Below are 20693 nucleotides of genomic sequence, written 5' to 3'. Positions count from 1 at the left end.
TGGTTTGATGGATGATTGGTTTATAATGTATAATAAGGATGATAAGTGCTTTAAGATATGACTCCAAAATATACAAATATGCTTATCTAAACCCCGGGTAATGTATTAACAATGTGATTTCTGATTATTTCTAACAAGCAAATAATCATATAGATGAATTATTAATCGATAGAAAGATGCATTCATAGATAATGATTACTTTGTTTAAGAAATTAAACAAAGTAATTATTAATAAAACATATCGCATTCATAACAATGTATATTGCTGACATATATCTTTTAAAATATAACAATTCTAAATATTCAAAAATGACATGATAAAGAATTATTTGAACAACATATATATATATATATATATATATATATATATATATATATATATATATATATATATCAACAATAGCAACTTTTTAAAATAAATGCTTCATTACATAAGGAAACAAGACAAAATAACAGTGATAAAAATACTGCATGCATTTGAGTCTTTCTGATGTAAATAACATTCCGATTCCACTTTCTTATTTGAGAAAACCTTCCAGGAGATACAAAAGTGCAGGTCTTGAAAAAGTTTCTTCACAAAAATGTAGAACCTTGATCCACTATTGATGAAAAAAATATTCAGAAGTACAAAAATGCCACTTCTCAAGTCAAATCTTATACAAATTGAGGACCCTTTATTTAAGGACATGAAAGGGTTTAAATAATAAAATAAAAACTAACTTTCAATTAAAATCGCTTTGAGCTATTGAAACTGCAAATATGAAAATCTGGGATTTGATTGGTGAACATATCGGTGCGATAACCTTTTAACTGATTCATTGTTTCTACGTCTTCTCTTGCACTTGCAGCTGACAAATTGAGAGCATTTGCTAAATTTCTGGAGGGAGACTCAGCCTAAAACGTAGTTGGGCTGTGTGGTGAGCACCAGTATTGCAACAATAATGCTGCAACTCCTGGGGCCTCCTACTTTACTTTTATCAACCCGGTAGTTCGTAACAAACTTGGAAGTAACAGTGATGTATGCACAAGTACTAGTTCTCACTGCAGGCTGTCACTTGGTTAGCTGGCGCAAGAACACTAGGAGCTCAAGCCAACTTCTATGATTTCCAAAAGCAGCTTTATATGTGATGAAAGAAAGGAAAGCTCACTCTACAGAGGCTACTCTATTTGCAGAAAGGAAAAGAAGACTGAAATGTAAAGTAAACCTAGCAAACCCTAATTAACTAACTAACCCTACTTTTGTAGAAAGAGAGATGGAAAACCATAAAATGAATTCCATTACCTACTTAGGGAGTAAACAACATCTATTCAAGCTATTTCTAGGAGGAAATGAGAAAGAAACATATTTTTGGGTTTTTATGTATTTTATGTGAAATTGTCATGCATGTAATTCATTTGTTTACGGATGTGGCAGTGATTAGGTGGCAATGGAGGGTGACTTTGGAGTTTGCAGAGTTGTAGGAAAGTGTGGATGGGTCCTAGGAGGCCTATAGTAACCTTATGAAGGCTTTCCCTGCAATCGGACTTCAAAACGTCACCTACAGGAATTTCTACAGGAGGCTGCAGCAGATCTATAGGAGGTCTACAGGAGGATGCCGAGAGCTGTTTTAGAGGTTTTGAAGGTGGGAAAACAGTTGGACAGGGTAGCTGAAGGCTATGAGGATGTTTTAAGGTGTCTAAGGTCCATCTAGAAGGATTAGGAAAGAGAGAGGTGGTTGGATTTGTTCAAGGAAAGGGAGGAAAGTTTATGAGAAAAGTGTAGAAAATTAGGGCAGATTTATGAGGGGCTATGAATGACCTGTGGAACATGTAGCAAAGAGAGATTATGGTGGCTATTTTATTGACTTATTATTAGCAGAGATGTACTACAAGAAAGCTGTAAATCAAACACTGAAACTGAGCAAGAAAAGAAACTAGCTGCACAAAAAAAAACAGAACTGTATCTCATGTTAACCTAAATTCTGATCTAGGAAAATAAAATGCTGAACAATGTTATATGGAAAGGAAAGCATGAATGGAAATTTATTGTAGAAATAGAAATGAGCATGAAAAAATAGATCTGAAGCAAAGAATTAACCTCTAAATCAAACTACAACACTAGAAATTGCATGGAGAAGGAAACTCTATGTTTTTGTGGCAGCAATAGGGTCTTGACCTTAGTTCATGGTCCCAAAGGGAGGCAAGGAGGTCAAGGCTCTGTTGATGGCCTTTTTGTATATTTTTCCTATCACTACTTAACCTACTTCAACAATCTAAAATGGAAACAGCTATGTAAATCACCAAAAGCAACCTATTCTAACCAAGGAAGAAACCTATCTAACAGCAACCAATTCATAAACTGCAACAAAATATATAAATAGAAAACAAGAGTTGTTGGGTAGCTTGGGTTGGTCCCTAACCCAAGAGCTTCAGCCCTCTGAGATAACTCAGTGCTGGCTCAGAAAATATTTCATCTTCATTATCAAAATAATAGTCACATTACATGAAACTATCCACAAAAGTAAGCTCGAAATGAGCTGAGAAAAAGCTGCAACAAAAGTGTGAAAATTTGACTAACATCCAACAACCTAATGAGGCCCTAGGCCTCTCTACTTATACAACTGGAGCTTCCAACAACTCCCTTAAAATTAGGGAGGCTCAGCTCCCAGAACTTGAGATAAGTAGCAGTTATACTCCACATGCTCGGCTACCTCTTTGGTGCGTTGATGTGGCTACTTGTGCTCCGAGCTTTATAAAGGAGAATTTGAAGTAGGGAGTCATAAATGAGGGGAACACCATCCTATAAATCCTCTCCCTTTTTTTCTTCGAATATTTGCTGCCAAATGTTCATTAAACCTTTGACTTTGTCTCCAAAATTGACCAAAAATCTGCATTAAGGACACATTAGACTTCAAGGCATAATGACCAAACCAACTCACTCTATTAGCATAAATATAATAAAAAACATGCAATAAACTAATGAGAATGGTGGATTAAGCTAATTTAGGAGGCCAAATGAGCCCATATTATTACCCATTTATGGGTCTCATCATCAACCCCCTACTGAAAGTGTTGCTCATCCTCTGAGCAACTAGTCCATCTCCTCATCTTTGATGGCCCTAATGGCCTCCCTAGCATCCCATGCTTCTGATGTGAGGTCCTCTTCTTTGCAATGGAATTCTACCTTTCTTTCCACCTCTTCCCACTATTGTTGTTCTTCTTCCTCTTTTCCACCTTCCAGTAGGCCTAGCAGCAGTGGACGACTCAATTTGAGGCCAATCCAATTGGCCTTCAAACTCTTCCTAGAGCGCTTGTACAGTGGCACTCTCCTTAATGCTTATTTCATCCTTGTTGGGGAGTGAACTCCCTGATTTGCATACTGTGTGGGAGAGTGTTTCACCTCCTCATACAAGCATGAATACGGTCTTCCCCAAGTAATCTTTCCATGTCTTCAAAATGTGCAATGGCTTGGGCCTGCTCATTGATATACTTAGGGGCACTTTGAGGATTATTTGCAAGCAGCTGGTGGACACTGATGAGAGCCATGGGGTCTACTGGCTCAGCTCGGATCATTAAGGGTTCATTTTGCTCTTTTGCCATCAACGTTTTTATTTATGTTGCCCTTTTCTCCTCATGATTCATCCATGATGCCATGGCCATCAGTTGCAAGTCCCCTAGCCTAGCATTGGGGTCCCATAGCTTCATATCATTAAGGGCCAAGTTATGCAAATAAAACTCTACTATCTTTGCCTTGTCTTCTACTGAACTTTGGTCACATAGGTCTGTAAACTGTTTATAATCTTGGAAAGGCATGGTGCCTCTCTATGCCAAAGTCTTGATCTGAAACTGCAGCCATTGGTCTTTGAGGTATACTCCATATGATTTTGTTGGTGTTCTGCACTGTAGTACCTCCATAGACCAGCTGGCCATGCATGCCAATTGTGTCTCCTTTTCTTGCAGTTGTTTCCTTAGCAACTCATTTTCTGTTTCCAAGTGAGATCTTCTGATTGCCTCTCTATGTCTTACATCATTTAACTCCCTACCATCTCTCTAAGCTTGCTCTCCATGTGGCCAATGTCTTTCACCCCTTTGGACTTGGTGATCTTCATCCATATATGGCTCCTTATGCTCCTTATGTGTCTCTGTTGTTTCATCCTTCCCCTTGGTCTTCTCTTCTGCCTTTTTTCCAAGTTTTTCGGTCTCCTGTAGCTTTGTTAGGGTCTCCTGTAGAGTCTTCTGTGCCTCCTGTAGGATTGTTTTTTAGTCCTATAGTTTTATTCTTTCCTTCCAAGTGGAAGAACTAGGACTTCCTCTTTCATAAGTGATGGGGGTTTTGGAGGGAGATTTTTCCCTTTCGACAGTAGGGGAATCTTCAATTATGATAGGCTCTTTTGAGGATGGTTGTGGCTTCCCTATTTTTATTCTTGTGCTTTTTCGAGCCCTGAAATACATTGATGGTTTCCTTTTCCTCTTTTGTTTGGGTTTAACTGGGGTGCTGAGGGCAGCAAGAATAGCTTCTGCCTCCCTTTCTAGTGTCTCAGGAGACACTTCTGTCTTCTTTGCCCCTTTTTCCTCTTCTTTTTTCTTCTCTACCTTTGCTAGATTTGTTCCCTCTAGCTTTGTTTTGGTTTCCTTCTCATCTTGTTTACTTTCTTCCTTCTCTGCTTTAGTCTTTCTCTTCTCTATTTTAGTCTTTTTCTTCTCTGTTTTAGTCTCTTCCTTCTCTATTTTAGTCTCTTCCTTCTCTGCTTTGGTTTCTTCCTTCTCTATTTTGGTTTCTTCCTTCTCTGTTTCGGTTTCCTCCTCATCTTCCCCTTTTTTCTCTTCCCCCTCACTTTCAGAAGGACTGATGTCATATGTGAGGGCCTTTATATCATCTTCTCATGTCATATTTCTGAAGATTTCCCAGGCTATGGGGATTATGAAGGTGTGGAGGGCTTCCTCCACTAATGGTTTAATTAGTCCATGGTGAGCTAATTGATCTGGACCTCCTGCCTTCAACTTAATGCTGGATTCTATAAGGGACTGTAGGAGAAAATAGGGAATGTTGAGTTTTTGAGGTGTGGGAGTGTCCATGCCATATCTCAGGTCATGAAGAAGTCTAAAATGGCAGCCATAAACAATGCTATACCTCCCTTCACATGAAATATACTTGATTATTTGGTAACTAACCTCATCCCAAGGGTAAGGTATTCTTATTCTTCTAATGCCATTTTTGTCTTCTACAAGATGTTCATCTGGTTGGAAGAAGGTTTTCTTGGGAACTTGACCTAGTGGCTTTTCATCTTTGCTCCAGGGTATTCCAAGTGCAAGACTAGTAACCCTACTGATAAAGTCTGGGGTGATTTCCATGGTGAGACCTCTGAAAGTAACAATGGCATGGGTCTTTGAGTGGGGTACCAAAGAAAGGGCAAACTCCTGAGCCACTTCTTCATCAAACCCTCTAAATTTTTCAAAAAATGGCATCCAATTGGCTCTGGTGAAAATGGCTACTACCTTGGGATGTTCATGGAGCCCGACTGAATTTATGGGCTCCTTTCTCATGAATCCCCCTATCATTTTTCTTGCACCCTTTTGGAACACCTCAGGTGGAGAAGGAAACAAGAATTTTTGCAAAAACGGGAAAATAGAGAAAAACTATGTTTTTTTCAAGAAACAGACATAATTTTTTTTAATGAAATTCCTCTTCTTTTTTAGGCTTAATTCTTCCTTAAAATTGGATCACTCCTTGCACATATGAATATTCAAGGTGGGTTTGTACATATCCTACCTCTTCAAGTCTAAATTTGAGTGAAAACCCCGTGTTTTCTCCCGTAAAACTGCTTATTTCCCCTCCTGTAGAAATGGTTGTAGGTTCTCCTGTAGAACCTGTTACTACTCCTGTAGAACCTGATAATGCTCCTGTAGAATGCTGATAGGAGGAGGAGGAATGAAAACAACAGAGAATGATGGTTTTGAGGCTATGGAGGTGGTATGGAGCTTGCTGCAGCTACGGGGACGATGATGAAATGGAAGCAAAGGTGGTGGAGGAGTTCGAGGGGGAGTACTTATGTCTATTTTGAGATATTTCCAGTGATGATGTGAGTTGGAAAAAAGGGTACGTTGCCATTATTCAGACCATTGGTCCCCACTACCATGTCATCATGACTCCTCATGACTTCTGCCCACAATCACTTCCCATCATTTGCATCGGAGTTTATACACCCACCACTACCTATCCTTTGGATTTTCTGTGAGTTGACTAGGCATACGTGTGGTGGGATCTCCAGATGGCTGCAGTCGAACTTTATGAGGGTGGCCAGTTAACTTGCCACCTTTCTGGTTTAACCCTAACCATCTCATTCGTTCATGCAATTTTTGAATTAAACAGATGCAATAGAGGAGAGGGTTAGACACTTACCTGCATGTTGAATGTTCATGTTGTGGTGTTGCTTGGTTTTGTTGTTGCTGCATGCTCGCATTTCAGTGCGGCATGCCTGTATCCATTCTGCTATATTATTTTTGCTTCTTAATATGTGGCTCGTTTTTTTTGTACTGGTACCCTTTAGTTGAATCTTGCTCCGGACATCCTCTGCATTCCTATGGCTGCACCTATTTCTCTGCTAGGGCTTGATTTTAAGGGGACCAGCTGCTACAGGAAATCCTACAGGAGCTCCTGTAGCTGCTTCTCCCTCTGAAATTTTTAGCTGATTCTTGTGCTGGGAGCTATGAGGATGCTACTAAAGATACTGATGGCAATGGAGAGGTATTTGGTGAGCTACAGGTGAGTTGTGGAGGTGTCGTTCTTTTTATTTCCTTATATTTTTTTAAACTAGTTTATGAGTTTTTTCTACGGGAAGGAAAGAAGTCAATGGAAATAAGGTGTTGCAGGTGTGGGATGGAGGGTTAGGATGGTGGATAGTTGTACGATGGCCTACATGCTCTCTATGAAAATTCCCTAGCTCCTCAAACTATTTTTAAAAGCTATTTCAGGCTCTCTATGATTTCTACAAGAGCCTCCTGTAGAACACACAGGGCCTCCTATAGGACACACAATCTTCAGAAAAAAACACAGAGAGGTGGAAAAAAAGGTCAAAAATGATGGAGAAGAGGATAGAGGATGAGTAATAGGCTTTGTGGCATTTCCTCTTACTTTTTGTGGTCCACCTGTAACTTGCAATGCATTTTAAAAGTCAATTTTCTCTTCCTTTTTTCTCTATTTTTTTTTTTAAGAAAATTAGGGCGCCTCCAGGAGGTTTTCACCCTACTTGTCTGCCCTAGGCGCCTCCAAGGGAGGTTTTCACCCAGGGATCTTGTTCTCTCTCTTTTTGTTTTGTTTTTGTCATCACTGGGCCGCCTCAAAAGAGGTTTTCAACCCAATGATGGGACTCAAGTGCCTCATAGAGGTTTTCACTTGAGTCCTTATTATTTTTTATTTTTTCTCAGTGAGTGGGTGGAGTGGAGGCTGAGTCCTACTCCACTACCAACACTGTCTTATTCAGATCTTCAATGGACTCTCACTTGGAGAGGGGATACTTGTAAATTTTCAACCTATGTCAATTGACAAGCATGGGGATGGCTTCCTCATCAATGGTTCTGATCAGAACTGAACCATTGTCATTGCATTTTTCTATAGTGTAGGGTCCCAGCCATCTTGTCCTCAGCTTGCCTTTGAAATCTTTATACCTTGAGTCATAGAGCAGCACCCAATATCCTTCTTGGAATTGCTTCTCCTTGATATTTTTGTTGTGCCATATCTTCCTTTGAAGCTGGACTACCTCAGTGTGGAGAAGGGCCTGCAATCTTTGTTCATCCAATCCATTGAGCTGGAGTAACCTTTCCCTTTGTACATGGTTGAGGTCTAGGTCTAGCTGAGCTACCATATTAGTGTATTGTATTCAAATTCTATTGACAGCAAAGCCTTCTTCCCATAGACCAGTTCATAGGGTTTGAACCCTGTGGTGGTCTTCCATGTTGTGTTGTAGGCCCAGGTGGCCTCAACTAGTCTATCCACCAAATATTTTCTACTGTTGCTCACTACCTTGGTCAGAATTCCTTCCAAAGCTCTGTTAGTGACTTCCACCTACCCATTGGCTTGTGGATGGTAAGGGGTGGAAGTATTGTTCTTGATTTTATGATGTGTGAGCAGGTCTTCAATCAAATTGGAAGTGAACTGACTGCCTTGATCTGTAACAAGTTCTCTTGGATACCCAAACTTATAGAAGATGTTCTCTCTTAAAAACTCAGCTACTTTTTCCTCTATTGTTGCCTTGATTGCTTTTGTCTCTGCCCATTTTGTCAGGTAATCAGTGCACACAATGATGTATTGCCTTTGTTTTGAAGGAGGGTTGATAGGACCCACAAATTCCATGCCCCACTTCTCAAATGGCTTAAAAGTCACTTGAGGTTGCATGGGCATCTCATCCTTTGGAGTAGGTTTCCCCATCCTTTGGCACCGATCGCATTGGCTGGTATATCTCTTCACATCTTGATGAAGAGTGGGCCAATAGTAACCTGCTTGCAAGATTTTGAAGGTAGTCCTTTTTGCTGCAAAATGGCCTCCATAAGGCCCGTCATGACAGGTTAGGAGAATGTCAAAAACTTCCTCCTCCCTGCTACATCTTAAGATCTGATCTAGGCCAAGTTTGAAGAGATTGCCCCCAATCCAAGTGAAAGGGGCACTTTTCCTAACGATCTTGCTCTTCTCTTTTGAGGATAGGTGTGGTGGGAACTATGTTGAAACCAATTAATTTGCTATATCAGCAAACCATGAAGAGAGTACTGAGATAGTAAATAGGTGCTCATATGGCATTTGATCATCCACCATTCCTTCCTCACCTGCAGGAAAATCTACTCTAGACAAAAAGTCAGCAGCAACATTTTCTTTACCAGGCTTATCAACAATGGTTAACTCAAACTGCTGAAATAAAAGCAACCATCTAATAATGCGAGCATTTACATCTGGTTTATTCATTAAATACCTAATTGCAACATGATCTATGTGTACAAAGGTTTGATAGCCTATGATGTAATGTTTGAACTTATTTAAGGAATGCACTACAGTTAGGAGTTCCTTCTCGGTGACTGTGTAGTTTAACTCTGCCTTGGACAAATTTTTACTTATAAAGTATATGGCATAAGGTAACTTTTCATCAATCTGCCCCAAGGCTACTTCTATTGCTTTGTTCAAGGCATCTGTGTGAATGTGGAAAGGTAGGGCCCAATTTGGGCCTCTCAAAATTGGGGCAGTCACAAGTTTTCCTTTCAAGGTATCAAGGGCTTCTTGATAGTTTTTAGTCCATATGAACTCGACATCTTTTCCCAAAAGACCAAACAACGGAGAGGCTAACTTACTGAAATATTTAATGAATCTTCTGTAATATCCTGCTAAGCCTAGGAAACTTTGGACATCTCTTACCTTTTTAGGAGGTGGGACACTTTAGATGATGGCAATTTTGTTGGGGTCCACCTGCAATCCTTGTTGAGATATTGCGTGACCTAGCATGGTCCCTTCAGTCATCAAGAATTCACATTTTTCTGAACTAAGGGACAGGTTCATTTCAATACAGTTGTCCAAAAATTTTCCCAAGTTAGATAAAGCTTCCTGGAAGTTAGAACCATAAGCAGTAAAATCATCCATATATATTTCCACTGCATCATGAACCAGTTCGGAAAATATACTCAATACTGCTCTCTGGAAAGTGGCGGGAGCATTGCACAAACCAAAAGGAAGGACCCGATATGCAAAGGTAGCCCAAGGACAAGTGAAAGTGGTCTTATCTTGGTCTTCCAAGCCGATTTGGATCTGATTGTATCCGCTGAACCCACATAGGAAGGAGAAAAAAAATTTCCCCGCGAAACCATCGAACACTTGATCTATGAAAGGCAAAGGAAAATGGTCCTTTTTAGTGGCTTTGTTTAGTTCCCAATAATCGACACATATTCTCCACTTACCATTTTTCTTTGGCACTAGCACCAAAGGAGAGACCCATTCATTGCCAGAGATGGGGTAGGTGAATCCTGCATCCAGTAACTTTTGCAATTCTTCCTTGACAATGTCTTTAAGGGCTGGATTCATCCTCCTTTGAGGCTGCTTGACTAATTTGCAATCTTCTTTAATGTAAATGTGATGAGTACAAACTAAAGGGTGCACTCCCTTCATCTCCTTATAGCTCCAGGTGAAGGCATCTAAATTTTTTCTCAATAAGCTACACAGTTCCTTCTACTGGGAGGTGGATAGGGATGAGTTGATTTTCAAGGTTCTTTTTGGGCCGAACTATATTCTTAACATGGAGAGAGGTCAGGTCAACTCCACAGAGATCAGTTAAGGGATTGTCTTGGCTTTCTTTCACTAGATCTTCTAATGGAAAAATACTAGGGGGTGGATTCTGAATTAAATTTTCAATGATATCATCCTCATCCTACGATTCCCCCCTCATGGCAGTTTCTACTGCACACAGTGGTGCAGAATAGACTTCATCCTCATCCTCCTCCTCCAACCAGAGAGGTAGATCATGTTCTAGTAGGGGTTGGGTAGGAGGGTATAGGATTAGTTGTTTGGACATATGCCTGTTCTTGATTGTCATGTTCCCAGCTTGACAGTTGATGTAGGCATCTGTAGTAGCCAACCAGGGTCTTCCCAGGATGAGAGGATACCTAGTGAGCTTCGCCTTCGGCTGGAGAACTAGGAAATTGGTAGGGTACTCCCAAGAATCAATGGAGACCATCACATCCTCCACAATCCCCTCAGGGGTCACAGTGGAGCGGTCTGCTAGCTGCAGTATTGTCGTGGTCTTTCTCAAGGAGCCCTAGAGGTTGAGTTTGAGCATGGTTTTCTTTGTCATCACATTACTGGCAGCTCCCAGATTAATCAAGGTATGCGGGATCATGGTGCCATTGATGTGGACATCAACTACTGGGCTTCCATGGTCTAGATATTTTGAACAGATTACCTACCCCAACATTAGGTCAAATAGTTGTCCTATGACATTGATGGTTGGGGCATCTCTCTTGCACCTACCTGGATGCCTGGAGCACTTCTCTTTGATCATATTATTATATATGGGCACATCCTTTATGGCTTGGAGAAGTGGTATCTTTACACATAACTATTTCAATTCTCCCAGAAGTTCAGTTTCTTCTGAAGTGGGTTGTGTTGTTCCAGATAATCTCTCAGGAAAGGGTGGAATTGCTTCCGGTTCACTTTCCTCTTTACCTTCCTCAACCTCCTAAGGGGGAGGTTGGCTATCTGGGAGAACCTTCCCAGATCGTAGTTTAATCTCCTAAATCTCCATAGCATAGGTTGGGCATGATGGTTCCCCACTATATACTTGCTGAGCCTATCTGTTGTTCGGGTTCGAGTTCGGTTGAGCAGGAATTCTGGGTTGCCTTGGTGGAGCAAGAGGCAATGGTTTTGTTTGAGCAAGTGGTGGAGGCAAAAGAGCGGTATGGGAGTTGTATCGGGGCCTCCAACCCTAATGAGATGCATTCCACTGAGGTTGTGGCTAAGCATAGGAGTGAAATGAATGAGCGGCTGGTTGGGCATGATATTGAGATGGATATGACCAAGGAGGAGGTGTGGACCAGGAAGGATGAGCAAGGGGACCCCAAGAAGGTATGGAAGTGGCTTGATTGGGGTTGTAGTATGCCTGAGATGTCCCTTACATTCCCTACTGGTATGGTCTAGGTCCATGCGGTCTCCTTTGGTTCATGAAATAGAGTGGTTTAGTGGCTCCTTCGGCCCCTTGGTATACAACTTTAAGTCCGGGCAAGGAAGGGCACTTATCTGTAGAATGATCTTCTTCACAGACTGAACAAACCTCTATAGAGTTTAATGGACATTCGTTCCTAGGATGCCTTTTGGTGCACCTAGGACAAAAAATGGCCAAAGCCCTCTCTGCTTCCTCTTGTTTCCTTTTAATATACAAGGTATCCATTTGCATGGTAAGAGTCTGCAGCATCTCACTCTTGAAGTCTTCCATCATGTTTCCAAGTTCACCTTTAAGGGATGAACTATATGAGGAGGTACTGGCTATGGGTTGACTCCCCCTACCTCTCTTTCTGGCTGCCCTAGAATGGTTTCTAAAAACAATCTTTATGTCTTGATAAGGTAGTTGGTAGATGTCTCCCCCAACTAGTAAATGGAGGGTGTCTAGAAGGTCTTCTGGAATTCCTCTGAGCATGACCAACTTCATATATTCAGGGTCAAGTGTGCATCTGGCCATTTTATAACTAAGTTGGAACCTTTCTTCATAATATTCCAAGGATTCATCACTTCCCATGGTCATTTGGAAGATTTATTCCTTGGTATATTTTGACCTACAGTAGTCTCGATATTTGTTACTAAAGGCTTGTTGCATCTGAGCCCAAGTTGTAATGTTGTTGCTAGGTAACCCCATGAACTAGCGCAATGTTGCATCCTTGAGGATAGAAGGAAACAACTTCAAATTCTGCTCATCTTTTGCATAGTCATAGGTTCAATAGATAACAACAAACTCAAACAGGAAGGTGTCAGGATCTTCTGTAGTCAATCCATGGAAGTGAGGTAGGGCTGAAGGGCTTATGTTCTTCATTTTAGTGTCCCCATTGGTCTCTCAGATGGGAAAGGTACCCTCTACTCTTTCTCCATTCCCCCTAGCATTTCTGTTTTCAGCCATTGTCTTAGGAGGGATGTTTTCTTCCTCTTCTTCTCCTATAGGTTCTTCAAATATCTCTGGTTGTTCCCCTAAAGGTTCTTCTAGATCACTGCCACCAAAGAAGAGAGAAGGGTGGCTTTGTAATGTGGTGGGTGTGTTGGGTAGGAATTTCCCTGAATTATCTCTGTTCCCATGAGGCATGAAAGGAAATCTATTTTTGGGTGATTTTTGTTTTTTCCTGCTTATACCTGAAAAACTGAAATTGATTGAACGAACAAATTGCAACTACTAAATTGAACTTGTTGAAAGGAATTTGCAGAATTGAAATGAAAGCAAGGAAATGACTAATCTACCTTCGCTGAAATGGAAATTGCAGAATTGAAAGGATTAATCTACTTTTGCTGAAATGGAAATTGCAGAATTGAAAGGACTATTCTAATTTTGCTAAAATGTAAATTGCAGAATTGAAAGGACTAATCTACTTTTGCTAAAATGGAAATTGCAGAATTGAAATGAAAGCAAGGAAATGCAGAAATTGAAAGAAACAACTACTCTACTTTTGCTGAAATGAACTACTTAGTAGAATGTTGCAGTAGAAAATAGAAGAAAAGTAGTAATCACAAAATACTCTGATGCTTCCCCGGAAACGGCGCCAAAAAGTGGTGAGCACCAGTATTGTAGCAATAATGCTGCAACTCCTGGGGCTTCCTACTTTACTTTTATCAACCCGGTAGTTCGTAACAAACTTGGAAGCGACGGTGTTGTATGCACAAGTACTAGTTCTTACTGCAGGCTGTCACTTGGTCAGCTGGCGCAAGATCACTAGGAGCTCAAGCCAACTTCTATGATTTCCAAAAGAAGCTTTATGTGTGATGAAAGAAAGGAAAGCTCACTCTATAGAGGCTACTCTATTTGTAGAAAGGAAAAGAAGACTGAAATGTAAAGTAAACCTAGCAAACCCTAATTAACCAACTAACACTACTTTTGCAGAAAGAGAGATAAAAAACATAAAATGAATGCCGTTACCTACTTAGGGTGTAAACAACATCTATTCAAGTTATTTCTAGGAGGAAATGGGAAAGAAACATCTTTTTGGGTTTTAATGTATTTTATGTAAAATTGTCATGCATGTAATTTATTTGTTTGTGGATGTGGTAGCGATTAGGTGGTGATGGAGGACGACTTTGGAGTTTGCAGAGGTGTAGGAAGGTGTGGATGGGTCCTAGGAGGCCTCTGGTAACCTTCTGGAGGCTTTCCCTACAATCGGACTTCAAAAATTCACCTACAGGAATTTCTACCGGAGGTTGCAGGGGTTCTACAAGAGGTCTATAGGAGGATCTATAGGAGGATGCCGAGAGCAATTTTAGAGGTTTTGAAGGTGGGAAAATGGTTGGACAGGGTAGCTAAAGGCTAGAAGGATGTGTTAAGGTGTCTAAGGTCCATCTAGAAGGATTAGGAAAGAGAGAGGTGGTTGGATTTGTTCAAGGGAAGGGAGGAAATTTTATGAGAAAAGTGCAGAAAATTAGGGCAGATTTATGAGGGGCTATGAATGACCTGTGGACCATGTAGCAAAGAGAGATGGTGGTGGCTGATTTATTGACTTATTATGAGTAGAGATGCACTGTAAGGGATCTGAAAATCAAACACTAAAACTAAGCAAGCAAAGAAACTAGTTGCACAAAAAAAAACAGAACTGTATCTCATGTTAACCTAAATTCTGATCTAGGAAAATAAAATGTTGAACAATGCTATATGGAAAGGAAATCATGTTGGAGATTTATTGCAGAAACAGAAATGAATGTGTCAAAATAGATCTGAAGCAAAGAATTAACCTCTAAATCAAACTAGAACACTAGAAATTGCATGGAGAAGGCAAATCTGTGTTTTTGTGGTAGCAAGAGGGTCTTGACCTCAATTCATGGTCCCAAAGGGAGGCAAGGATGTCAAGGCTCTGTTGATGGCCTTTTTTTATCTTTTTCCTATCACTACTTAACCTACTTCAGCAAACTAAAATGGAAATAGCTATGTAAATCACCAAAAGCAACCTATTCTAACCAAGGAAGAAACCTATCTAACAGCAACTAATTCATAAACTGCGAAAAAATATATAAATACAAAACAAGAGGTGCTGGGCAGCTTGGGTTGGGCCCTAACCCAAGAGCTTCAAGCCTCTGAGGTAACTCAGTGCTAGTCCACAAAAGTAAGCTCGAAATGAGCTGAGCAAAAGCTGCAACAAAAGTGTGAAAATTTGACTAAAATCCAACAACCTAATGAGGCCCTAGGCCTCTCTACTTATACAACTGGAGCTTCCAACAACTCCCTTAAAATTAGGGAGGCTCGGCTCCCAGAACTTGAGATAGGCAGCAGTTATACTCCACTTGCTCGGCTGCCTCTTTGGTGCATTGATGTGGTTGCTTGTGCTCCGAGCTTTCTGAAGGAGAATTCGAAGTAGGGAGTCATAAATGAGGGGAACACCCTCCTATAAATCCTCTCCCTTGTTTTCTTCGAATATTTGCTGCCAAATGTTCATTAAACCTTTGACTTTGTCTCCAAAATTGACCAAAAATATGCATTAAGCACACATTAGACTTCAAGGCATAATGACCAACCCAACTCACTCTATTAACATAAATATAATCAAAAAAATGAAATAAACTAATGAGAATGGTGGATTAAGCTAACTTAGGAGGCCAAATGATCCCATATAATTACCCATTTATGGGGCTCATCACTGTGTACGTAGCATCTGAAAGTTTGGGAACCATGAGATTGACAACGTTGACAAGGCATTTCGTGGCCATCTGCTGACTGTGTGGATTTACTAGGAAAAACCAAAATGCATCCCAAGTCAAGTTTTGCACTTTGCCGATTTGTTCTTCTCTATTGGCCAAATCCTGTTTCCATTGATCTTCTAGCGCTTTTGCTTTTGGGAGCTTTCCTGGAGAGCAATCAGAGATCAAGTTAGTTAGATATAAGTTGTCATTTACCAACTTGATCACATTGTTCCTTGTATCCCGGGCACTGGAAGTAGCTCTTTCGGCCTTAATTAATTGTGATTCTCACTCCGAAAACAAGATTTCTTTGTGCGATTCTTGGATTTTCGGTAGATTAGCAGCCGTGCCTTCTTTTGAAATTTGCCAAGAGAGAAATTTTGTTACCTTTTCATCTGCATTTTCAAATTCTAGCCTAGTATCAATTGCTTGTTCAATGAGTGATGCCGTGATAGTGCAAAATGTGTCAACCAATGATATCTTATGGCAAAGGATATTTAGTTGTCGAGATAAGGCTTTAGTCACTTCCAGGGCTTCTTTCTTGAATTCATCAACCTTTGGATAACCCTTGAAATTTTCTACCTATAATTGTAGTTGTGCAATTTGTTCTTCTTTAGTTTTATTTTCCTGCTGAATTGCTACTTGAAGCTTGCTGAGTTCTTGAGACAACTTTTGTTGTTTCTGAAGAGCCTGTTGATCGATCTTTTGCTTCTCCAGACTTAGTTGTTCTTTTAGTTGCTCATTCTGTTGTTTTTGCTCCGCCAGTTGTTGCTCAAGCTGTCCAATATTCTGTTGTTCCAATGTTGTTTTCTCTTCAAGTTGGGTGATCCTTAGATCCTTTTCCTTGATCAGTTGGCTAACTTCAGAAGCCTTGTCCAATGTAGTGGATGTATAGGCACCTACATACTAAGACAACTTTGTTAAATCCTCAGAAGGGTTGAACTTTGAGTATTTCCATACCATATTCATTACTTTAGCCTTTCCTTGGTCAATTTTCCTCCCTTTCCTTTGTCTTTTGACCACAGCCCTATGCTTTGGATTGTAAAATACATCGAGGGGTGGTATTTCCTCTACCATCAACATAATTTCTTCAGAAGGATTCTCTGGAATTATTTCAGTGTCCTACTGAGTGTTCACTGTGTCGACTACCCCTTCAATTGTAGTATTAGTAACAATAGGCTCCTGTGTTGCAGTCGATTTTGGTGTAACGATGTTTTGGGAGTCATTTTGGTTCTTGATCATTTGATCAAACTACTCGCATTCCTTGATTAAGCTGGAATCAATATTTACATCAGTATCTAGGAGCTCGCTGGTCTTTTCATTTTTCTACTCCTTTTTGGGACTCTGCTCCGTTTCAGGACTCTTCTCCTTTTTAGGAATCTTCTCCTTTTCAGGACTCTTCTCTTTTTCAGAACTCTTCTGAGTAGTTTTTTCTTCACTTTGGCCTTCTTGCTACACCATAGGGGTAGCGGCCAATAAATCTAGAGGCAGTGTTTGTAACCTACGTGCCCTGAACTGCACAAACTTATCTCTCCCCCCTACTCCTAATTTGATCTTTTCTAGATGTTTTACCCGTGAAAATAACTTAGCCAAAGTGAAAAAGTCATCATATTCATCTGTCTCATGTTCAAATTTGGCAAGTTTCACCTGACTGGTGAAGTTGTAAGCCACTGCTCTTAGATCATACTGTCTCTTAGGAATGACTGCTAACTTCAGAATTTTTATCTTCTCCATTTCTTCCTCTGCATCTTTGAAATCATGCAGTGTGTAGGTACCACAGTGGAGGGGAAATGGAGGCCACATTTGTTTCTTGGACTCTTTCAGGTTCCTTAACATTCCTGTTTTAGTTATCTAGTAAGCTATTTCTATGTCCAATAGCTTATCAAGAATGTACAAGGGGAGAACATGTGGATCTGACGTGATGCCAAAACGTCTGACATAGGAGAACACTTCTTCACCGAACCAATTGTTGATTGATGTTAGGTCAATGTTGGCCTCATCGGATAACCGAGGAACAAGTTTGTTGAATATGGCTTGATGGACAAGTAAAACAAAACCATGGAAAATTCTATATATATGATATTTATAATGGGCCTTCCACAAATACTTATGATAAATGTTAATAGGGGTTGGGTCTTGAGGCCTCCATTTCCAACCTAGAATAGGGTAATCAGAATTGAAACAGATGGTATCCATGATGTAGGCACTCATATAGAATGGGGGTATTGTTTGGGTAGTCACAAACCTATTTCTTCTATAATCAAGGATTTGGTTGGCCATTTTATCTGATAAAGTGGTTGCCCAATCCATTATATAAGAGTTGATTCCTGCTTCCATTAAAGGCACCATTTCTATGGAAAACCTAGCTGAATCAGAGAATCCAAAGAGTCTACATATCATAGCAATAGGGAGATGCTAAGGAGTCTACAAAGTACATACCAATGTGTTCATGCTTATGCTTTCTTCGGAAATGCCTCTATTGCCTAATAGGGTCTAACTCTACATCATTCTCCTTAGCGAAAGCTTCTAAAAATGCTTTGTTGTAATGTTTCTAGGGGTCCAGAAAATGATACATCTTCTTGATATCCTCTGCCTTGAATGTCCTGAACATCCTTCCATCGGCTGTATAAAATGATCTATCAGTTATGTTGCTACTTTCTATAACCCATCTCACCAAGTCATTGTATGGTAACACTTTCTCATGGGCTGGTATTCTATGGAGGAAGGAGCTGGCTAAATCGTAAAGAGTATTTTCTGATTTATTGGTTGAACTAGTCGTTGCTCCTTCTTCTTCAACTTCACTTGGATCGTCGACTTCGAGTAAATTATATATACCCTCCCATGAAGTCTTGCCCAGGCCTGCATAGGTAGTGTTAGCTATCAATACCAATTTTGCTAGTTCATCTTTCGCTATGACGGGGACCTTTGCTTTCCGAGCTCTCTTAGACATTTTTGATGGACTGATGATTTCAGATTCACTCTACAAAACGAAACAGAAGGACGTAACAGTGGAAATCCTTGTTCAAAGCTAATACGTAGTGCACAGGAGTAACAAAAATTAAGCGCAATAAATGTATGGATCTATGATGTATTAAGTCACCATGGATGAAATCCTTGAAAGATTTAACCATAACTACTTCTTAATGATTTCCCCATAACTTCCAACGTGAAACTTTAATGTCGTGATGATATATCGCATCGCAAATTTATAATGGTCCTTTTTAGAATGGCTATCATGACTTCCCGATCAGCTATTAGCAATAATCGCATATCGCAGATCGGGAGTTACAAGTGTCGTGCTTAAATGTTTCCTTTGCATGGTTGCGATTGTGATCAGTGGTGAGCTGGCGTGGGGAGGTGGCATGCTTTAAAATTAATAAATCATTTAAATTTTCATTTTAATTGACTTATAACTTTAAACTGCACATGTTCATAAGATTTCATGTTTTTCCTTTATCGAAAGCGTGCTTCATGATAATAAAATCACATTGGCAGATTTCAATGGAACTTTTTGGGATATGTCTTATGATTTTAGCGATGCACATTTGCGATCGGCTCATCACATCGGAGGTTTTCTATGGAAGACTTGGAGCGATGTGTTGATGAGTAGCGATATGCAATTTCCGATAAAGTTATTGCATCAGCGGATCTCAATGGAACACTTTAAGTCCATTATTGAAATAAAGGATGTGCGCGATGTGATACTTTCCCTTTATAACTATTTTCATTCGATAAAGCTTTATGGTGAGGTTTTATTATAATTCAAATTGGATCGGACCTTATCAAGAGGACTTTCATGGGTTTGATAGATTTTCAAATTGCGATTACGATTTAACCTACCCTAAAAGCAAGTTTTTATATGACTTATTATAAAATTTAATTTCCAAACATTTTATTGATTTTATTTATATTCTAAAGGGTACCCATTTCATATTAAATTTTTTTATGAAAAATTTTGAAATGGGTAGGGTTTTTGTATAGCACAAAAGAACCCTCTGCCACCTGTTGTGGAAGTTATTTCCTCTCTGATAGTCCCGTCAGTACCTCCTGACGCTGGTCAAAAAATCCATCCCAATATTTAATATAATCAGGTTCCTTTGCCCACACAAGTAATCACTCCGCTTGTTCCACATGACTCCCTCAATGATGAGCCTCCCTGTTTGGTCAACTTGGAGGACATGGATCCACCCGTTGATAATCTTAGGGAGATTATGCTCTAGTCTTCCCGATTTGGAACAAGTAGAGCTTGGAAATCTAAATCTTGAATTGACCCAGGGGGCATTTCCTTAACCCTCCTTAGAAGTGCCACCCATGGTCCGAGTCAATTCTATGGATTCTACTATGAAACTTTCCAATAAATTGTCCAACCCCTTACCACCTGTTGACCAACATCTTATACATGTTTTATGTCTTGATCCTCCTTTATGTCTTCAGGTTAATTTTGAGAGTGTGACTATGTTAGAATGTCCCTGGCATGGTCAACCTTTCTAGGTTGGGCAGTTTGATTTCCTTTGGCATGGCTCCACATTGGCAAGCCCTATGGTTCCCTCATCCTCCATAAGTTCATGTATAGAAATCCTTGGCTTGTGCCCGACTGTGGGCACACATTAGCGTGACCTACTAGACTGTGTTTTTCTTATACATATTGTACATAGGAGTGTGATTTTTATCCCTTTTTTGGTTTGGTGTGTGATGCGAGTATTTTCCATGCCTTATTTATGCCAAAAATCTAAACAAAAATATAAAACTATATATATATATATATATATATATATATATATATATATAGTTTTATATTTTTGTTTAGATTTTTGGCATAAATAAGGCATGGAAAATACTTGCGTCACACACCAAACCGAAAAGGGGATAAAAAATCACACTCCTATGTACAATATGTATAAGAAAAACACAAGATATATATATATATATATATATATATATATATATATATATATATATATATATATATATATATAGATAGATATATATATATAGATATATATATATATATATATATATATATATATATATATATATATATATATATATATATATATATATATGGTCATGTTTTTACCTCATCCATGTTCATTTCTTTTATTATATGATTTAACCATGGGTCTAGTCTTTCTGGATGGTTTTTACAAGATAGGGTGGTGTTTCTATTGTGACATCCATTGGACCTTAGGTGTGTTTGTTTGAACTTGGCATAGAGGGGTAGGTCATTTATCACAATCACCAATGAATTATTGACCATCAGTGTCGTATTTTTGCCTTAAGTCAGACCCCATCAAGTTGTGACTTTCACCACTTCCTTTATGCATGTCAT

The sequence above is a fragment of the Pinus tabuliformis genome, chromosome 4_2, assembly GCF_031772625.1.
Source record: "Pinus tabuliformis cultivar Carrire ecotype Pingquan chromosome 4_2, CPIR1, whole genome shotgun sequence".
NCBI lineage: Eukaryota > Viridiplantae > Streptophyta > Pinopsida > Pinales > Pinaceae > Pinus > Pinus tabuliformis.
Note: the sequence above shows the minus strand (reverse complement) of the source record.